The sequence below is a fragment of the Rutidosis leptorrhynchoides genome, chromosome 10 (genome assembly GCF_046630445.1).
Source record: "Rutidosis leptorrhynchoides isolate AG116_Rl617_1_P2 chromosome 10, CSIRO_AGI_Rlap_v1, whole genome shotgun sequence".
NCBI lineage: Eukaryota > Viridiplantae > Streptophyta > Magnoliopsida > Asterales > Asteraceae > Rutidosis > Rutidosis leptorrhynchoides.
Window position 1 is genome coordinate 13,406,672 of NC_092342.1, and position 7,891 is coordinate 13,414,562.

The 7,891-nt window shown below is 32.7% G+C and overlaps 1 non-coding gene across 1 annotated transcript; it reads right to left on the reverse strand.

Moving 5' to 3' along the window:
- Nucleotides 1-251: 251 nt before the first annotated feature.
- On the reverse strand, nucleotides 252-358 carry LOC139873873 (small nucleolar RNA R71). Its single transcript, XR_011767586.1, has one exon. It is a non-coding gene; the product is annotated as a small nucleolar RNA R71 (small nucleolar RNA).
- Nucleotides 359-7,891: the final 7,533 nt, after the last annotated feature.

Sequence of the window (7,891 nt, forward strand, 5' to 3'; positions counted from 1 at the left end):
TCACGGATACATACTTTCATGGGTTAATAGATGAGAATCCGTTTAAACACATTCAACACTTTAATGATCTTTGTGATATTTACAAAACCAAAAACGTCACCGATGACGCTTTTAAGTGAAGGGCATTCCCCTTTACACTTCAAGGAGACGCAAAAGCTTGGATGAGAAGTTTACCATCCGATTCTATAAGGTCTTTTCAAGAATTAACAAATGAGTTTATCAATCACTTCTTCCCACCGTCAAAAGTAGAGCGACTTAGAATGGAGATTAATGGGTTCACCTAACGGGGTGATGAGAGTTTGTATGATGCATGGGTACGATTCAAGAAGCTACTAAGAGATTTCCCACCGTATGGTTTGACGAAGAAGGAGTACATCAATACATTTTATCGAGGTTGTAATATGTTAATGAAACAATATCTTGATTCTTCATCCGGTGGGGTATTTATGTACAAATCACCAAATGCGGCCAAAATTATGTTAGAAGACATCTCGGTCAACAAATATGAATGGGCACCTTCACCACGAGATTTAGCAAAGAAAAGTGTAGCACAAGTCGAAAGTGATAATGGATAAGTGACGCTTGCAAGTTTGAACAATCAATTTCAAACATTTGGGAAAGAGTTGAGAAAGGTTTAACAAACGGTAGTTGCAATGCAAGTAGGTTGTCAACGATGCGAGGGTCCACATCTCACGAAGAATTGTCCTCAAATTACTCAATGCAACAATATCGATCTAGATGATATTTCCATGAATTCGGATGCTCATGTGAACTATGTGAGTATTCAAAACTATCAACGGGGAGGAACATCTAACCAAAGCTACTACAATCCTAATCAAAAACAAGTGTCATTCAATAACCAAACCAATACACCACCCGGATTCACAAACCAAAACCAAAATCAAGGTTATAACAACAACTATAATCAAAACCGAAACAACAATTTCCAATACCAAAACCAACAACCTTACAACAACCAACCTTACAACAACCAAACCAATTCGAATTATCAAAACAACCAAGGTTATAGTCAAGTTCAAAATAGCCAAGGTTACAATCTACAACCTTAACAAAACTTCCAACAATCCCAACCTTCAAAGAGCTTAGAAGAAATCATGCAAAACTACATCAAAAAGGTAGAATCGACCAAGCTTTCCTAATGAAAGAAAATGAGCTCTTGAAGTAAAAAATCCGAAACCAACAAGCCTCATTCCAAAACCTTGAGAGTTCCATTGGAAGACTTTCAAATCAAGTTTCTGAAAGACCACAAGGAACCTTACCTTCAAATACTTAAGTTAACCCAATCAACAATTACAACAATAACCATCAACCAAACCAAAATCAACAAAACAACAACACAAGAGTGATTCCTATCGAGGGCACCAACCAAAACCCTAATTACCTGAACCGAAATGAAAATATCAATGTCATAACCACTCGAAGCAGTTTAACCACCCAAGGGATTGAAGATCCTCAACCCCAACCCTTTATCACCCATGAGCCACTACCAAGTTTTATTGAAGAGGAAACCGGGGTCAATAAGAAGAAGGGTAAAGAAAAGGTCAACTCAAACGAGGGTACGGGTAATGATAAATCGGGTAAAGTAAAAGGGTGATGAATCTTCAAAGGTTACAAGGCCGATGCCATATCCAAAATGAAATGTCCCGTTCATATCGATTATAAACGTTTCATATTAATTGATTTCGTTGCGAGGTTTTAACCTCTATATGAGACGTTTTTCAAAGACTGCATTCGTTTTTAAAACAAACCATAACCTTTATTTTATCGATAAAGGTTTAAAACATTACAAAGATTATCAAATAATGATAATCTAAAATATAGCGTTTTCACACGACCATTACATAATGGTTTACAATAATATTACACAATAATTTAAGTCTTCGAATGCAGTTTTTAAACAATATTATACAAGCATGCTGACTTCGATTCTTGTCTTTAAATTAGCATGCAACAATGGCAGCTCTTAATAATCACCTGAGAATAAACATGCTTAAAACGTCAACAAAAATATTGGTGAGTTATAGGTTTAACCTATATATTATCAAATCATAATAATAGACCACAAGATTTCATTTTTTTCCATAAATATACTTCTCATATCAGGCATTTCGCAAACTGCATAGAGATAAAATTCATTCATATGTTGAACACCTAGTAACCGACCTTAACAGGATGCATATAGAATATCCCCATCATTCCTGGACTCTCATCGGATATGATAAATCGAAGTACTAAAGCATCCGTAACTCGAATGAGGCTTGTTGGGCCAAATAGATCTATCTTTAGGATTCGCGTCAATTAGGGGCCATTTCCCTAATTCTTAGGCTACCAAGCTAAAAAGGGGCATATTCAGTTCGATAATCCAACATAGAAAGTAGTTTCGATTACTTGTGTCTATTTTGTAAAACATTTATAAACTGCATGTATTCTCATCCCAAAAATAATAGATTTTAAAAGTGGGACTATAACTCACTTTCACAGATTTTTACTTTGCCGGAAATAAGACTTGGCCACTGGTCGATTCACGAACCTATAACAAATATATACATATATATCAAAGTATGATCGAAATATATTCACAATATTTTTATTACGTTTTAATGATTTAAGTTTGTTAAGTTAGCAGTCCATCGTTAGTAATCTACAACTAATTGTCCATAGCTAATAGTACAGAAATAAATCAATATATATTATCTCGAATCAATCCACGACCCAGTGTATACAAGTCTCGGGCTAGATCACAACTCAAAGTATATATATTTTGGAATCAACCTCAACCCTGTATAGCGAACTCTAGCATTACAGCATATAGAGTGTCTATGGTTGTTCCAAATAATATATATAGATGACGTCGATATGATATGTCAAAACATTGTATACGTGTCTATGGTCTATCAAGATTACATAATATGTTAGAGTACATGTATAATACAATATAATTTAATTAAGTTATGGTTAGAATAGATTTGTTACAAATTTCACGTAGCTACAACAAGCAAAAATATCCAATTTTGTTTTACCCATAACTTTTTCGTTTTAAATCCGTTTTGAGCGATTCAAGTTGCTATGGTTTCATAATGAACTGAAATTTATGAAACTAAATAGAAAAAGTATAAGTTTATAGTCAGAAATATAGGTTACAAGTCATTTTTGTAAGAGGTAGTCATTTCAGTCGAAAGAACGACGTCTTGATGACCATTTTGAAAAACATACTTCCACTTTGAGTTTAGCCATGATTTTTGGGTATAGTTTCATGTTCATAAGAAAAATCATTTTTCCAGAAGGAAAACTTTTAATTCAAAGTTTATCGTAGTTTTTAATTATCTAACCCAAAACAGCCCCCGGTTTCACTACAACGGCGTATGTCCAGTTTTACGGTGTTTTTCGTGTTTTCAGGTTTTAAATCATTAAGTTAGCATATCATAAAGATATAGAACATGTGTTTAGTTGATTTTAAAAGTTAAGTTAGAAGGATTAACTTTGTTTACGAACAAGTTTAGAACTAACTAAACTATGTTTTAGTGATTACATGTTCAAATCTTCGAATAAGATAGTTATATATGTATGAATCGAATGATGTTATGAACATCATTACTACCTCAAATATAGTAGGTAAACCTACTGAAAATGACAAAAATAATCTTGAGCTTGAATGTATCTTTGATGGCTTGGAAGTTCTTGAAGCAGAATCATGACACGAAAATAATTTCAAGTAAGAATATTACTCGAATTAAAATAGTTTATAGTTATAGAAATTGAATTAAAGTTTGAATATGAGTATTACCTTGATTTAGAAAGATAAACTAATGTAAATAACAAAGATTTCTTGAGATTGGATGATCACTTAAAATGGATTTGCAAGATTGGAAGTAAACTAGCAAACTTGAAAGGATTTTCGAAGTGTTCTTGAAGTGTTCTTGAAGTGTTCTTCCTATGATGATTATAGCTTGATTCTTAAAGTAAATTTTGATGAAGATGATGATTAGTTTACTGTAAATGTCGTTCTTAAGAGTGTGCGTGTGTGTGTTTAGAGAGAATTAGAAAGGGAATTGGAAGTGAAATGGAGTGGGTGGTGAGTGGTGAAGGGTGAGTGGGGTTAAAAGGAGTTATTGTTTTTGTTTCCTTGCTCATAAGTCATGCTAGTTATTTAATTGTTGGTTCCACATGTTTATTAACTATATATGGCTGCTAAGAGCTGAATTATTATGTGTATATACCAATAGTATATACGTCTAGGAGCTGGGTATTGTACGAGTACGAATACGGTTGCATACGAGTAGAATTGTTGATGAAAATGAATGAGACTGCAATTGTAAGCATTTTTGTTAAGTAGAAGTACTTTGATACGTGTCTTGAAGTCTTTCAAAAGTGTACTAATACTTCTTAATATACTACATGTATATACATTTTAACTGAGTCGTTAAGTCATCGTTAGTCGTTACATGTAAGTGTTGTTTTGAAACCTTTAAGTTAACGATCTCTTTTAATGTTGTTAACCCATTGTTATTATATCTAACGAGATGTTAAATTATTACATTATCATGATATTATGATTTATGAATATATCTTAATATGATATATATACATTAAAAATGTCGTTACAACGATAATCGTTACATATATGCCTCGTTTCGAAATTCTAAAGTTAGTAGTCTTGTTTTACATATGTAGTTCATTGTTAACATACATAATGATATATATAATATCATTTCATCATGTTAAACATATATATATCAATATCTTAATATGATTCATATGTATTTAGTAAGACGTTGTTATAATGAAAATCGTTATATATATCGTTTTGAGTTTCTTAATTCAATAGTCTCATTTTTATGTATATAACTCATTGTTAATATACTTAGTGAGATACTTACTTATCAAAATCTCATGTTAACTATATATATATGCATATATATATATATATATATATATATATATATATATATATATATATATATATATATATATATATATATATATATATATATATATATATATATATATATCATGTAGTTTTTACAAGCTTTTAACGTTCGTGAATCGCCGGTTAACTTGGGTGGTCAATTCTCTACATGAAACTCATTTCAAATAATCAAGTCTTAACAAGTTTGATTGCTTAAAATATTGGAAACATTTAATCATGCAAATAAATTTTTCAATTAATATATAAACATGGAAAAGTTTGGGTCACTACAGTACCTACCCGTTAAATAAATTTCGTCCCGAAATTTTAAGCTGTTGAAGGTGTTGACGCATCTTCTGGAAATAGGTGAGGGTATTTCAGCTTCATCTGATCTTCACGTTCCCAGGTGAACTCGGGTCCTCTACGAGCATTCCATCAAACCTTAACAATTAGTATTTTATTTTGCTTAAGTCTTTTAACCTCACGATCCATTATTTCGACGGGTTCTTCAATGAATTGAAGTTTTTCATTGATTTGGATTTCGTCTAACGGAATGATGAGATCTTCTTTAGCAAAACATTTCTTCAGATTCGAGACATGAAAAGTGTTATGTACCCCGGCGCGTTGTTGAGGTTGATCAAGTCGGTAAGCTACTGGTCCAACACGATCAATAATCTTGAATGGTCCAATATATCTTGGATTTAATTTCCCCCGTTTACCAAATCGAACAACGACTTTCCAAGGTGAAACCTTAAGCATGACCATCTCTCCAATTTCAAATTCTATATCTTTTCTTTTAATGTCCGTGTAGCTCTTTTGTCGACTTTAGTCGGTTTTCAATCGTTAATGAATTTGGATGATTTTCTCGGTAGTTTCTTGGATTATCTCTGGACCCGTAATTTGTCTATCCCCCACTTCACTCCAATAAATCGGAGATCTGCACTTTCTACCATAAAGTGCCTCAAACGGTGTCATCTCAATACTCGAGTGGTAACTGTTTTTGTAGGAAAACTCTGCTAACGGTAGATGTCGATCCCAACTATTTCCAAAATCAATAACACATGCTCATAGCATGTCTTCAAGCGTTTGTACCATCCTTTCGCTCTACCCATCAGTTTGTGGATGATAGGCAGTACTCATATCTAGACGAGTTTCCAATGCTTGATGTAATGTCTACCAAAACCTTGAAACAAATCTGCCATCCCTATCAGAGATAATAGAGATTGGTATTCCATGTCTGGAGACAACTTCCTTCAAATATAATCGTGCCAACTTCTCCATTTTATCATCTTCTCTCATTGGCAGAAAGTGTGCTGACTTGGTGAGACGATCGACTAAATCCCTATATGTAGTAATGAACGAGTTAGCTATACAGGGTTGAGGTTGATTTTAAAATAATATATATACTTTGAGTTGTGATCGAGTCTGAGACATGTATATAATGGGTCACGACACGTATTAATTAATTCGAATATTATATATGAATTATTGAATTACCAACTGTGGACTACCAATATTGGACAATTAAAATGAATTAAAATATTGATTATAACATATGAAACTAAACAATTCTTCAAGTTTGCCACTTGATTTCATCTTAAACCTCATTTGTATCTTGATGATTACAATCTGCGTTCAAACCTTTCATGATTCTTGAAAACACCTCAATCGAGAAGATGATCCAATCGCACTTCATCTACGGAAGAAAAAGATTGATGCATATAGTTATGCACCTGAAAACACTCGGAACCTGAGTAAACGTTTAACACGTATCTGTGATAGCTCCTTTGGCATTGTTATTACCAAAAATAACATTGCAATTCTTTTTCAAATTAGCCAATTTTGTCACAGCTCCAACAAATCAACTTCAATCTTTCATTCGAATAAGTCTTATTATAACTTTGATATATACGTTTGCCCCTTTGTCATCGTTACCGAAGAACCGTTTATATCTCACCACATTATCAGTAAATTTACCAGCAACTTCATTGATCTTTGACTTTTCGAAAAGTCATTACATTTATCAAAACCTCATCATGTACCCATCCGCATATTGTAACGAGAATTGTCATATCAATTACCGGAAATCAGCAATCAGTATTTTGAATCTTGCAGCGTTTCTACACATAACATTTATCTCTTGGAATTATGATCTTCCATTCTGAAATTTTGAAAAGCACCCAGTCTACGAATCAATACTTCAAATTTTGAAAAAGCTGAATGAAGTAGCAGAAACTGGAGACAACCGTAAACTACCTTAACCGTTAAAAGATGATAAAGAATAATATGTTGGAAAAGCTCAGAAAAGTTGAAACTGAAAAACGAATTGAGCAAACCATGAAGAAGACTGTGGACAAATCACAAAGACTAAACCTGCCTTCCAAGAATCCAAATGATTCAGTATTTGCTGAAGTCATTAACGAATACCTTGCTCCTGACTCTAAACCTTTACGGATCAATCTTCTTCATCATCCATCGATATTAGAAATTCTAAGATATCATCGTATCTTTCATTATAAATATCCTCGATATTTCTGAAGATATTTTCATAACTATTTTTATCTAAATCATTTATCTCTTCGTGAAATCAGTGTTACATCAGATAGGAAACAATTTAGTTTCTAAATTCTGAAAAATTTAAATTTAAAATTTGAATGTTTTTGAAGTAGTGTTGGGAACTGATGCATGAGTTAGTATAATATAATGACACTTGATCAACGTGATTATATTACAGTAAGTCATGCTGAGTTTCTAATTAAACGTGATGATTCACAGACCCTACCATTGTAGTGACCCGAACTTTTCCATGTTTATATATATATTAAATGAAATTGTTATTTACATGATTAAGTGTTTCCAACATGTTAAGCAATCAGACTTGTTAAGACTTGATTAATTGAAATAGGTTTCATATAGACAATTGACCACCCAAGTTGACCGGTGATTCACGAACGTTAAAACTTG